We start from the raw sequence: 14254 nt of genomic DNA on the forward strand, positions 1-14254 counted from the left end.
AATATAAATTTTAGAATTTAGAATTTGAACACTTGGAAAATTCAAAAAAATCGAATAACATATTTTATACACGCAAGGCTCATTTTTATATTCTTTAAAAATTGTTATTGTAAACAATGTAAGTAAAACAGTAAATAATTCGTAATGTTTATTAATAATTTAAATAAAGTATATAGTTAACGACAATTCGATATTCAGTTAAATATAAAAAATAATTAATGTAGAAATAGGATATTTTCAATACCAATTTACGTTCAATGAACGTAGAACTTGTAAATTATAAATTCGGTATAACAGCAGCTATAGCGTAACTCAAAGAAATAAACAGTAATATGATGTACCGGAAATTTGAATAGTATAATAAGATATTCAACTTCAGCAAATAATTATATACAAATCAAACCAATTGGAATAAATATTGAAATTCAAAATCAACAGGAATAACTAATATCATCAAAATGCATTACAATTGTTATAATAAAACTAAAGACTGTCTACTTTTTATAAAAACGATTAATTTAATAACTAAAAAAAAATTAAATTAATTCAGTAACAATTAATTCGTAACAATACTAGATAGAACTCAGCAAAAATGATAAATATTGGAAAATAAATGGGCTGAGCACATAAGAGAGAATTCACAATTTATCCATTATACAATTTCAAATTGTTAGTAATCTACGTGACAACATTTGATAGTAGCTTAAATTAAGATATCCAGACGAGATTCAGCTAAATTTTTAGAGAAGTCAACATATATAATATGTATTACAGAACAATTTTACAGTAATTTCTGTCAATTAATTAATTCTAGACTAATTCAAGTAAAACAGGTTTTATAAAATTAAAAAAAAAATTCTACCGGAACAAAATAAGGTACATGCAATTAAATATTCATACATATTTTTTATAAATAGATATATTACCATGAGGTATTATCAGATACTTCAATAACTGAGTTTTGAAAAAATGGATTACCACTGACACACTTAAAAAAAGAGCACATTTCATACAATAAATCGTAATTCATTTTACAGTCAACTTTTCTTATTTAAAACATTAAAAGAACTGACACTAACAGTATGTGGTAATTAAAAAATACTATGACTATTTAATTTATTTATTTAAAAAAAATGCGCTTTTGTGATTCTCTTAAATGAAAAAAACTATATTTTATTAAAGAATTCTTAAAGTTCTTTGGTTATAGTCCAAATAATAATTGAAAATTACATATACTAGGTAAAAAAAAAAATTCCAAAAATTGTTTTATTTTTACTATAACGCATTTAGACATTTTAAGATACAAAATTGAACAGAATTAAATCAAAACAATTATTTATATCATAATAATTAAAAAAGCCATAACTTAATTAATTTAAATGTTGAACTAATTAATAACGAAAATCAGTGGTCAAATTGGGAAAAATTAGGAGCTCAGTCCAACAAAACGAAACTGTGTTTCATGTGGGCAATTATTTAACACAGATCCGAGGGAGGGGGTATTTTGTATTTTGATAAGGGCTGGTCACCAGGTCGACGCGTAATGTGTGTTTGCATAGCAAGTATCTATCTATAACCATGCTGCGTAGTCACTTGTCGATCTAACGTAATTTCGGCTAACATAAACTAGGCACTGATAAGTGGATAATAATATAATAAACGAATATTAAAAATAATTTTTATATTATAAATCGTAATATTTGTTATAAAATTAACATAAATTAAAATCTACATATTAATAAAAATTATTTTGGACATTAGTTAAAGTAAACGTTCCAATGAAAAAATATAGTTGGGGTACGTGAAAAAAAAATTAAAAAATAGTAGAAGAGCTCCGTCCCCCTGCGCGTCTTCAGTTGAACACTGACGAAAATGTTGTAATTAAATTTACTAAGAATTGTAGAAAAAATTACAATAGGATAAATCGAAAGTATAGTTTGGACGAATTTGATAATATACTTCTGACAGAAAAAGAAGAAATTGATAAAAACTATGATTTTATTTTTCCTTTTTCAAAAATCGAATACATTTAAATACTCTTTTACAATTTAAATATTTATTAAATTACAGCCTTTAAGTTATTACCAACAAAACGCCAAAATAAAACTTAAAAATAAAAATTGATCTTGATTATATGATAATTGTATTATTTTCAACATTTCAATATAAAAATATACCGTTATTAAATATATACAAAAATTATGTAAAAACAATAATTTAAAGAGAAAAAATTATATTAACCCATAACTATCGAACAAAAAACGTAATTTAATAATAAATTACACAAGTGCAATGAGTACGGGTATCTAACCTATACGTATTATAAAAATAACAATTGGAAATTGGACCAATATGTCTTTTGTTAAAAATATAAATAAAAAATACAATAAGAACACCAAAGAGACATTTTCAAAAAATATCTTGACACTTACTAATAGTATAAACCAACAAAAGTAAAATAATCGTGACTATGTCTTATTGCACCGACCTTTGATGCATGAAATACGAAGATTACAAATCAGCAAACAATAAAGTTTACATGTTTAAACTACGAGAGCGAAATAAGTTTTTGTGAACAAGATGAACACAAGTTTAAGAGAAGTTAATACTAACCAGCTACCGTAACACACATAATCGTATAAGCAACTACAACAATAACTAAAACAAATACACACTTTTTTTTTCACTTAACAATCATATCTGCAAAAAATGTTATACATTTTTAAGCCGTAAGAATTAATTAGACGGTTCTTCATAAAAATATTGTATTTACGAATTACCACCGTATACAAATTAAGACAGTAAATTTAATATCTGATATAAAAATAAATACTTGAACAAATATAAATATACAAACATATAATATAAATTTAAATAATTTTAACTATGATTGTACAGAGTACAACGTACACGTTCTGTCTTTACTAAAGATAAAAGTAGTTTTTCAATGAAAACTTTTTAACAGTATATTAATTGATATTATTATATTTTACCTCCAATTAATCATAGTCTATATAAGAAGAAGAGGAAGGTCAGTACATTATTAAAATAAATGTATTGAAAATGTATTCCCAATCGAAAAATTTAGTTTTAGTATAGAATATTATGAAACTAGATAAAAATAGCTGAGTTGCTAATATCTTATAATACTCGTATAAAAAAAAAAAAAATGAAACTATTTCGTTACATTTATCACAACATTTTCGACTAATTATGCCAACTAGAAAAATATTGTAAAATATCATAAATACGAGGATTCAACTGTATCATTTTTTCAGATAAAATTATATCTATGAGGGTGAGTTTAATATCAAACGCAATCAATGTGATCAACCTAACCGTCTAGGAAACCAAAGAAAAACACTCTTGATTCCCTACTAACAAACTATTACATCAAAATGTAATACCTTTAAGCTCTATATTTGGACAAAAAACTTTAAAAAAACGCAAAAAAAAACGTAATTTTTTAACACTTGCTAAAAACAAATAATTACTGTATTTTGAGTAAATACTATATAAATATCATTCACATTTAAATTCCAATAATATTATATACTCAATCCTATACTAAATTTGATTAAATCAATACCAATGAATCTTGAATACTAAACTATCCAGATAACTCCAACAAAAATACAGTAAGCAGATCAAACATTTCTTATACACTGATTCAAAGGAATTCGGAAGGTAGGCATAGTAGTATCGAGCAATTTTATTACAGCAAATAACTAAATTAAAAGATTAAGAGATGATTAAAGAGTCACATGACACTATACAGTCAAATAACAATACTATTTTATAGTTACATACAATTTCATTATAAAATGTAATGACTAAGTTGACGTTTATTATAAATTAAATTAAATTATTAACAAATAAATCAACATTGTACATATTAGTCAACCTTACTCTTTAATAAATCGGAGTTGGATATTAAATTGATTGTTGCTACCGATAAATGAAATAAATCAACACATCTTAAATTACATGCAGAAACTTTAAATTTAATTGTGGACAATAATTCAGGGCTATCATTTTAATTATTGAGTAATTTATATAAGAACATTTTGTTTACTGTTTTCTTCATATTTCTAGGGTAGTGGTTCCCAATTGGTGCGCCCTTTAAATGTGCCACGATAAATCTATAAATTATTTTATAAGTATATATTTACCAGCTTGTTATTGATATTCGAGATGAAAACTGATCAAATTAATCGTAGATACTAGTGATGAGCACTATCGAATAGTACTATCGAACTATTCAATAGTCCAACACATACGAATTATTCGATAGTTTTTCAAAATATTCGATTGTTCTAAATTATTCGAAATTATTCGGACTATTCGATAGTTTCGAATTATTCAATACTATTAATAGTTCAAATTATTCGAAGCTATTCGGACTATTCGATAATTTCAAATTATCAATGATTCAATGGTTTACGACTTCTGAATTATTCAGTAAAATTTGAAATTAGCTTAGAGCTTAAATAATGTTTATTTTATTTTGAGATACCTAATCACTAACGTGATAACTGATTACTGATAAAAATAACAACAAAAAAACGTTAACCTTAACATTTTGATTTTTTATTCGATATACTCGAATAGTTTTTCATGAAAAAACAATTCTGTCATAGAAAATAATATTTGAATAATTTTTGATTTTTTTATTCTATATAATAGAATAGTTTTTCCATGAAAAACTATTCAGTCACACAAAATAATTGTATAAATTATAATTTGAAATTATAATCCAAACAAGGAAAAACCAGTGAATAATATAATAATTTGAGAATGGAACGAATAGTAAATCACTGCAACGACATCATACTCATAAAAAACCTAATTGTTTTAATGCCTTAATGATCATTTTCGAAATATGTAAATGTCGAATTTAATTCGATTATAATTCCTAAATCCTTTTATAACTTTTATAACAATAAGTAAATGTTATATTATTGACATGGTACGAGAAAACAATTGGTATTTTTTTTACGGTAGAAGGATATGATATTACATTTTAATATGTTTAAATTAATTTTATTATTAGAACATCAATCTACAACTGCATCAATATATAATTTTAGTAGCTCCGAGTCCTCAATAGATGTAATCACTCCAACAAACTTGCAATCGTCAACAAGGGAATTTAATTTCTCAATGCGTAAAACAGAATTAATATAATTTAAAAATATGTTAAACATGAGTGGATAGAGGTAGGGAACCTTGGGTAACACCATATGATACATGAATAAAAAGTGACAAAAAAAATTTATTTTTATTTTAGTATTGGTTTCCTTTTTGTTATGAATGATGTAAACCATGATAACAACGGATTACTTAATTCTATACAATTTAATTTTTGTGAAAACAAAGTGATTTAACCCATTAAATTTTTTTTAAAAATTAGTATAAATCATATGTACATGACATTTTTATCTATATAATTCAAAATTTGTTGGTAGCACGAAATTAAATTTGTATACGTTGAACACTTTAAAACAGAAAGCATGTTAACTACAAGATATTATTTAACTAAACAAAAAGCCTTATTTTTTTTAAATTAAATTATCTAGTCTCATAAATAATTTGGAATTTACATAGATACTTGAGAAATGTTTGATAAAAATTCACTAAATTTTATATTATTAAATATATAAAAATAGATATATCTTGTGTTCAAATTGTTATTCATTATTATTAAAATTAAAAACGACGACTATTTAGCATACGTATACTTTCAGACGTTACGCAAAACTTTAACCTAATTAAAAAAAACTGGATTTTCATTTAAATTATATATAATTATATATCTTGAAATACGTTTCTTCCTAAATCACAAAACTTATTCTGTTTTATATACTTAACACCATTCAATATTTTATTGAATTCAACTAAGCATACCGTATGAAAAAAAGTCCTGACTTACCTCCAAAAAATCTGTTAGCAATACTGCATTATCCGAATTATTTTTAAAATACAAAATTACTCAATATAGAATGTTTCTGCAGACTAACTCTTGAATATAGAGTAAAAATAAGGTACATTATTTAGACAGCTGATTTAAATAACTAATGTAAAAACTAAATAAATAAAATTTCAAATCCACACATTTAATGCCTTAACTAAGTAACTTATATAAATGTATTGTCCATTTCGTCAGATATCGATTAATTAAATTACTTAAATTTTATTCAATAACAATAAAGAAAATTAGAAATCATATAAAAGAACAAATTAAAAAAAAAAAATGTACTATTATAAATAAATTTTCTCTGTGTTAATTTTTAAATCTAATAAAGAATATTATTAAATCCGGGTAATCAAAAAAATAAATACAAATATTGGTATAGTTCCAATCAAAAACAAATACCATAACAATCTATCATCCGTGTAAAAAAATATTTGTATTTATCACAGGAAATTGCAAAAGATAATCATATTGATTATATTTTATACTACACAAATTAACCGTCCCAATAAGTGTAAATGTGTAGTATTTTCTTAGCAAGAATATTAGGACTGCGTTTAAAATGCAAACATTTACCCATACACTAAATATTCTGCTTTTAGTTGGCAATTGAAATTACTCGTCGAGTAAATGACAAATATTTGCTCACATTTCATGCAAATAATATGTAAGAATTTTCGGAACAGAAGTTACTTATTACCCAATATATTACATTTTAACATACATCAGAAGTCGTAAATCATTTATAATCCAAGTTATCTAAATGTATTTTCACTTATTTTCATTGTTGATAGAATGAATAATATATTTTTCTGATAAATTATATACTATAAATTGTACATGATTATTATTAAGATTTTATTACTATTCAAAAATTACGTTCTTCGACGTTTTCCTTATAATTTTTTATACAATTCCAGGATATAAAATGGGAACCAATACTTCAATCAAAATTTTTTATAATTTAAATTAACCATAAAACACTAGGGTAGAAATATTAAAATATAAAAAAAAAAACGTGTTCAAAGGCATTAAGTTACTTTTCACTTTTTAAATTTGAATAAAAACAATTTACCTGAGATCTGAAAAAATATAACTAATATGATAAATGTAAGAAGCTAGTTTACTTTTCAAGTAACCAATAAAAAAATATTCAAAATAAACGCAATACAGATAAAAATGTTAAAGGCTAAAAACCAATTTTCGGTTGCATTGAATTATTGCATTATATTAATATATAAATAATATTGAATTATATATATGTTGTTATAAGGAAAATGAACAAAACATATTTAAATTTAATTATCTTTAAGAAAAATTTGTGTCATTATTTTATTCTACAATGACATAATTAAATAAGAATAGAAAATTCTCAAGACGCTCTTTCACATTTATAACACCTTCACAAATATCTAAAAACGCATAGATGTAGCAACATTGCCTATACATAACGCCGCTTTACAATCATTTTTATATTGCATTAATTAATGAACTCCTTTTTTATAATATAAGAACAACATTTTTTAGATTTATGTTTTATTTTTTATAACGCCACGTCAGCTTTAGATGATAATACGCAATGATAAACGAAAACCACTTTGAACAAGTAAGCGGCGCCTTTTTTTTCTAAATAATGTAAACTTTTCTCACTCACGCAGAGAAGAAAACATGTGTAATTCAACAAAGAAAGCAATTTCGAAAAATTAAAACTATGAAAAAAAAATTATTAAAAAAACGAAAAAGCACCTAGATAAACGTTATTCCACACTCTGTCACGCGTGTATATCCCGATATTTGAGTACTGTTGAACGATGACTGCGGTGGCGGCAACGAAAACGACATTAACGAAAACGAAATACTCAAGATAAAAAGGTGGTTAAGTCAGAAACAAAAGATTAGAAAAATACGACAACATTGGCGGTAGCAAAATGGGAACGATAAGAATAAAAAATAACATGACGAGCTCTATACCACATGCATACCTACACACAAGCTCGTATACAAATGACGAAAAAAAAACACGCAACCGAAAAATGTGACACAATGTACGGTTGGGAAAAAAATTCTTTCGTGCTTTTCACGGTATGAATTGGAAAAAAAATTATTCTAGGGCTAAGGTGGACCGGAGAAGAAAAACCTTCGTTTACTGCTATAGAAAAAATGGATAAAATAAAAATTATTATATTTATGTCCGCCAAGACGAAGACGGGAAACAACACAAAGGCATACCGAACGATAACGATGCAACAAAAAACAAATAAAGACAACGACGACACTCGATCACGAAACTTTTGTATATGTATGTAACACACGTAAGAAGCGATACGACGAGTAGTGACCCGGACCGGTCTGGTGGTGCGTTTAAACGTCGACTGACAGGGGTGATGGAAAACAGAGAGAAGTAAACGCGAACGATAGCGACGGCGTCGGTGGCGACCAGCATCCACGGCGGACAAAGGGTAAAGTCGTCCCCAGAATACCGTTAACAGTGCTGCCATCTTTAAATGATTGTCGGTTCTTTTACTCTCGCCGCGGACGATCTGATGCACCATTACCATCCACTCGTTTACATGTATGTCAGATTCCTCATCGACAAATCCTATCCTCTATCTATCATAACCTACTGTTTTCTAAATATTTCTACTAGGATAACCGGCCGAACCACCAAGCACATGTAAACACGGTTTAAACGAATAAGTTTTTAATTTTTTACTGTCAACTTAACACAGAAACACTCGATAAAAACAGATACAGTGACGATATGGATTTCATATGAGTCAATATCTGCTGTCAAGCAGGTATACAAAAAATATAAGTAGATATACGATGCAACTCGAAAACGTTCATGGTTTCATTACCATTGCCGTCTGTTCGTTTCGTCTCTCATGTACGTCATATGCGTACAATAAAAATAAAGCATAATATAGTTGTTATCGAGTAATATACGACTATGTAGTTGAATAGTACAGTTAAAACTTAAACACGTTCCGATGAACAATGCCCGTCTCCATATCAATTTTTAGCAGACCTGTACATAAAAATACTCTCCTTTCGTTAGTGACGATAATTGCATTTTTCAAAAAAAAATTTTGTCTTTCGGTTACATATTATATTATTGTTCCTCGCTCTCTAACGTAACACCAATACTGTTGACCCTTAGTGAAAAACTTGTCTACGGAAAAGATAAAATATAATGGTTCAAGAGCCATGTATAATATTATGAACTATACAAACACATAATATAAAAATAAATTAATTAAAAAAAAAAAAGCAAATAATGGTTTGTTAGTGGGACGTAGATGCTATAAACACGTTTTCTAATAAATTATTTACTACTAACAGACTTTCAATGGAATTTCGAAATGTAGGGATAACAATTTAAAATGAGTTGAAAAAATACTCTTAAATGCATATTTAGGATGAATACTTAACAAGGAAATGTACGTGTATAGATATAGTGATTAATTTTAAGATTATACAGATTCTATAAAATTAAAATACATTTTTGTAAAAATATATCGATAAATACACAGATAAACCATAAATTGTTAAGAACTAGGTTTAATATAACCTAAATTAATTTTTAATTAAGTTTCCAGGTAATGGGTTTTCAGAGTTTTATAAACAAAAGGTTTAACCATACAGTTAAATTCAATAAAATACAAAATTGGTTATAAATATGTTTTAACGTGTAACTTTTTTTTTTAATATTTAATTTTAACATTATACATAAATATAAAAATATAAGTGCTAACTTATTATATCAATGCTATACTTTATTTAATACATATGAATATAAGCAATGCTCTTTAATAAATTAAATATATTAATATAATAAGTATGTTAAAATATATTTCTATAATATAATTGTTTTAACAATATTCGTGTTCACCCTTAATCATTATATAAAATAAAATACAATTATAATATGAATTATTGTATTAATATTTAATAAATAATTATCATAAATATTTGTAAATAATTTATATGAGAGATTAACTATGTCAAATATAACAAGTAAATGATTAAAAGTTCAAAAATAAAAAATGTTAAGTGAATATATTGTTTTGATGGATTTAATATAATATAATAGATACTACCTCACCGACAAGTTTTCATTAAAAAAAAAAAAAAATAATAATAAATACAAATGCTAACTATTTTAATTTTGGTAAAAGCGATTAGTTGTAATATCACATTTTATTAGAATTATTCAACAGTTACAGATACTGCAAAGTTTAAAGGATTTATAATAAAAATTTAGGATCAAAATAGATTTATATTATATCAAACTTAATATGCTTTTCTCTTAAAATCATATTTAATGTCAAAAATGATTCCATGTGAATAATATTTGATTCTATTGGATTAAAACTTATTTTTAACTTTGTAAAATAAAAATTGTGTACTTTTGAAAGTTTCAAACTAAATTCAGAGAACAAGATTAGATTTCATAATTAAGTTATTTCATTAAAAATTCTCAATATTTGTAATTGATCTTATTACAATAATATTATTTTTATACTATTTTAAGTAAAAGAAAATCCACCCAAAAAAATTTGTTGAAAATAACAATAACAATATAGATAAATACACAAAAATAAAAATGAATATAACAAAATACTGTACATTTTTAATTTGATTTATAAATTACATAGAAAGCGTTCAAATAAAATAACAAAACACACAAAATAATTTTAAACTATTTAAAGCAATTAAGCAACGGTTCATTAATTTCTTTTAGTAATTTACTCATTTGTATATTTCATAATATTATTGAAAATTTAATTACAAAAATTACAAACAAAAATTATAAGAAAGAATTATCAAAAAATTTAATTAATATCGTATTAAAAATTAATATAAAAAATTTTAGACAACATAAATCAATTAATTTAATTCAATGCCTTGGTATCACAACCTTGGTATGATTTTTTAAGTTCATAAAACACTTATTATAAAACTATTTTGTTGAGTAAATAAATTAAAAAATAAACAAGTAAAAATATTTCAAATTATTTATGAATTATGCCAAATGTAATTGAATTTAATGCAGTAATATCATAATTTGTACACAGCAATTTGGAAAAAAATAAATAAAAATTTTAAGTTTTTCGACTATTCATACGAAATAAATAAAATAAATACATCATATATTTAAAATGTAAAACCTTACAAATAACAACAAAAATGAGCAATTAAGAATTTTCTATTAGTTAAGCATGGTGATTTTTTCAAACAGTTATATTGTGTACTTCAAATCAATAGCAAGAACAATAGGACGAAGTATAATAGTAATAGAGTACTACAGTAGGCTAAACAGTAATAACCAAAGCGAGTCAGACGAAGACAATACGAATGAGAACAAGCAAAAATGGCCTAATTGTTTTTCTTCTTTTAAATAAGTTCGCTATCACAAATTGAGAAACTTCTGTAATCTTTTTCAGTAAGAATTTAAAATCGTTTTAATAGTAGCTCTTAAACTCAATATCTAATTTTCCTCAAACGTATTTGGATAATAAGTTTTAATATAACAAGAATAATACATTTAATACAGATGTAAAATATCATTACATTTATATGTATTACATTGTAAATGTGATACGACATATTACATACTATGACACATGCACATATTCATCAAAATTACTATCTTGGATTAAAATAAAACAAAAGAAAAGTTAGTTTTAAATATAAATTTAATATTGAACAATAGTTAATACATAGTATTGTCAAAAATTAAAACTTATAAATGTATTTTTCAGTGATAAACAACCATAGCAGTATTTATGGATTGTAATTTATTTAAGTCTGAGAATATTGAAAATATGAATAAGTTATTATTTTTGTTTAATTTTAATTTCAATTAAATCAGAATTATAAAATATTCCAGATGTTTCAGAACAAAAATTTGTAACTCTATATCATATTTACCAATACATATTTTTGAAATTAACAATTAAGTTATCGAAAAAAAATCAATTAAAATAATTTCTTATTTATTTATCCAAATGTACTGAGTTAAGTAATTTTATTTACTATTTCATACAGAAACCCATCACCAATTTAGTGATTTTCATTTTATCAGTAGTTATATCTGTTAACATCAACGTTACAACAATGTATATAACTTTAGTATCGCTTTGATATAATTATTATAGTTGATTGAATAACCTATGTCTAACAAAATTGTATTTTAGATAAACCCGAATCATTGTTATACAATTAGGTTAAGAACATGATAAATAATTTATGTCCGAATTAAAGCTATTATGGAAGGAAATAAACAGGAAATGGAAGAACGTTTTTAATAGGTAAGGAAACGCCTGTAAGTTTTATGTAATAAAATACACTGTAAAACTTTGTCTTATGTAAACCACTCTCTTCCACAAACCAATGGCAATGACAAACATTATTATTACCTTCTGGTAGTCAACCGGGATTATAAAACATACTATTAAATGGAAACTTCTGAAAATATCGTTTACAGAATGTAGTATGTATCGATGAATAAAGCAATTCTGTGCTTTCCTACAATTACAACACAGAATCCAACTTTTGTGCATATTCACTGTATATAATTTTAAACGACGGCTAAAATAAAATATGGATAATTCTTTTAGGTCTTCTAGAAATTTCAATACATAAGAGAAAAAATATAACCCACCATTTTTCATAATAATCGGTAATACATTATAACCAATTGCACAAAATAGAAAAAAAACTATTAATAAATATAAAATAAATTCATTTTTTTTTTTTTTTTAATCGTTCATACTGTTAAAGACTTTTACTTGAAACTCATAATTAATTTAAAACTACCTGATATTTGTAGTATAAATAGGTGTTTATTCTACCTAATATTTTTTTTTATTTATTTTTACTTACAATCTCATAACATTTCATCTTTTAAACAGTGTAATATTTAAAAATTTACTAAGTGGTAAATATAATAAAACTTGAATAAAATTATTTTTTTCAAAAAAATTAATACCGAATTATTGATACTTCATTCTGAAAGTATTTTATTTATTCTGAAGAACAAATGAATGTTTCCTTTTATAATGTAAATTTGAAACATTTCAACACAATTATATCATTAGTTTCCACTTAATTATTATAAACAGGTAAAAATTACACCAGCAGAAATATTTGAAGTGTTCAGAATTGTTGAATATCAATTGAAAAAAACACTTCTTTGTGAACATTCAATTCTACAACGAAATAATCTTAACAACGTCACATAACGAAATAAAAATAAGAAATTATATACAAACCAACATAAATATTTTTATTTATACATAAATAAGTATATGTGTGTGTGTGTAGTATTGTATCAAATCACACCAAATGACAACAAAATTGACAAAAAATAAAAGAACACAAAACGAATTATAAGTCACGCAAATTATGTATTATACATATGATAAATAAATAAAATCTTATACGCCAACACTATCTAAATAATAATAATTAAAAACTATTAAAATACAATATCAAAAAAAATTCAATAAAAATAATTTTGAATAACTTTCTATAGTAACAAAAACATAATAATTTCTAATAAATATAAAATAGGTTCACGATGGATTTTAATAAACTTATTTGTTAAATAACATATTAACAAATACATGCCAAACAATTTTTTAATATAAAAAAAAAATTACGTATTATTTTTACTTTTTTTTGCCGAACGGGCCGTGGCTCAAGTACATATAATTAAGATATAACATGACAATACGTTAAAATAATAATTATATATATGTAAGAAAAAACACGCAAAAAGGATAACATTAATATAGTTCAACTAATATTCAAAAGAGACAGGGTCTTCATTGGCAATACGCATCATTCTAAAAATGGGTCGATTACGGGAATGCAAATTGGAACGAAAAAAGAATAAGATGAATGTGCTAGAAAACTAGGAACCTTGAAATTAATGTGGCGTAATAATTCAGGACAGTCGATTGAGCTATCAATAAGTTTTCTTAAAAAAAAGCTTCATTATACCAAGCTTTGTATTATACCAAGACACAAAATAATTCATAACTAAATGTTATTCAACTTTATATTCATAAAATGTAATTTTATGTATTTTAATAAAAATAATTATTTTTTTTTTAATTTATGTCTTGCACTAAGTATATATATATACTGTACATTTATGATAATTACTTAGGAAACAATTCAACAAATTAAAGATCAGTGTGAGAAAAAGAAATAGTATTTATTAATTGAACTCATGAAAGAAAATTGTCAAAGACGTATAATATTCATAAA

At 24.4% G+C, this 14254-nt stretch overlaps 1 protein-coding gene across 2 annotated transcripts in view; it reads right to left on the minus strand.

Annotated features, from left to right (window-relative positions):
- LOC112685836 (neurobeachin-like) overlaps window positions 1–14254 on the minus strand; it is a 77103-nt gene that overhangs the window by 44617 nt on the left and 18232 nt on the right. The window lies entirely within an intron of this gene.

Source organism: Sipha flava, unplaced genomic scaffold (genome assembly GCF_003268045.1).
Source record: "Sipha flava isolate LNK unplaced genomic scaffold, YSA_version1 293_pilon_pilon, whole genome shotgun sequence".
Classification (NCBI taxonomy): Eukaryota; Metazoa; Arthropoda; class Insecta; order Hemiptera; family Aphididae; genus Sipha; species Sipha flava.